The sequence below is a fragment of the Triticum dicoccoides genome, chromosome 3B (genome assembly GCF_002162155.2).
Source record: "Triticum dicoccoides isolate Atlit2015 ecotype Zavitan chromosome 3B, WEW_v2.0, whole genome shotgun sequence".
NCBI lineage: Eukaryota > Viridiplantae > Streptophyta > Magnoliopsida > Poales > Poaceae > Triticum > Triticum dicoccoides.
In genome coordinates, this window is record NC_041385.1 from 165,094,690 (window position 1) to 165,096,604 (window position 1,915).

Sequence of the window (1,915 nt, forward strand, 5' to 3'; positions counted from 1 at the left end):
TATCATGAATAAGGAAATATAAAATAACAACTTTATTATTGCCTCTAGGGCATATTTCCTTCATTTGGTGCACTAGAGCATGTATTTGCAGTCCAGATTTGAATTATGGACATTAAATGCCTAGAAAACTCAATTAATGTATAAAAAGGGCCAAACGAACCCTGAATAATTTCAAAGTTTAGCATGAATCTACCATTGTTTCATGTTGCCTGTAGAAAAAAGTACAAAGGCGAAAAGAGGGAGCGATTATCATTTCGCCCACAAGGGGGAAACATTTCCCTATCAAAACCACGAGGATTCTTGCGAGAAGCTCTGGTTTGTAAGAGGTTTTTTAATAAAGCTTGGCCCAAATTGGACAATATTTTTACCATGACATATATGTTCCATGTCGTGACACCATGTCAATATTCATGTTTTCTGGTGAGATTTGGATTTACAGGGATTTAAAAACCGAGATTCCCAATGTTTGAGGATGAGCTAGGACACCGAGACATTTGCAATACATTCACATTCCTTGCATGAGGCCTAAACATGCACCCAGGGACACATGTATGATTTTTCTAGCCATTTTGGTGCACTCGAGCATGTATTTGTAGTTTAGATTTGAATTATGGACATTAAATGCCTAGAAAACTCAAATAATGTATAAAAAGGCCAAACAAACCCTGAATAATTTTAAATTTCAGCACGGATATCATGTCATTCCATGTTGCCTGGAGAAAAAATATAAGGTGAGAAGAGGCAGCGATTATCGTTTCGCCCACAAGGGGGACACATTTCCTTATCGAAACCATGAGGCTTGTGGCGAGAAGCTCTGGTTTGTAAGAGGCTTGTAATAAAACTTGCCCCAAAATGGACAATTTTTTCCACGACATATATGTGCCATGTCATGACACCATGCCAAGTTTCACGATTTTTGGGTGAGTTTTGGATTTATGGGGATTTAAAAACAAATATTCTCAATGTCTGAGGCCGAGCCAGACGCCGAGACGGTTGTAATTTATTCCCATTCTTTGCATGGGACCTAAACATGCATCCAAGGACACATATATGATTTTTGTAGCCATTTTGGTGCACTAATTTGAATTTTTCACATTAAATTAATGCTTATAAAACTTAATTATAATCTATAAAAAGGCCAAACAAACACTGAATATTTAAAGCGGTTCTGGTCAACCGTCTGGCACCCGTGGGTAAGCATTGTGCGCATGCTTCATGCTAGCTCGCGCTTCCTTCTTTACTAAGTTTTCCCTATTAATGGTGTTATATATCCAAACACGCTATTGTTTTCCACAACTCCACCCATCGGTTTACCACCTCTTCTCCCATTGGTTTCCCGCTGCCAGTGTTAGTGCTCATAGAAGGCTAGGCGGCGGCACACCGGCCATGTAAAGATTGCACACAATTTCTAAAAGCACAAATGTGTGTGATAGTAGGGAGTACGCCCCATATGGTGACCACCGTGAAACGCCTTAAAGGCAAGGAGGCAAGTTTTATCAGCAAGGGGCAGCTTCCCATCCGCTAGCCGAGTCCAATAAAACGCAGAAGTTAAGTGTGCTGGGCCTGGAGGAGTGTAAGGATGGGCGAACCGGTGGGAAGTTGCATATATCAAGCTTCATTAAAGCGCCATGATACGGTCATTACAGACATTTATCATCTAATTGTCTCTATAGTGACCTGTCATGACGATTATTTAAACCTTGGGGTCCTTGTTTTGGTAATCTATAGAATATGTTTTTTTCGTTATTTCTTGTGCTAAAAAATTGGAGAATGATCAAGATCTGTAGGCCCACATAATCTATCTGTTTGACCCAACGTACGAGAAGGGTTTAACCATGACGGTTTCCTCTTGCTCTGTGTGACATGTTAGACCAAACCAAGTTTGAGCACATGCGTTGGAAGACACCCCCTACCC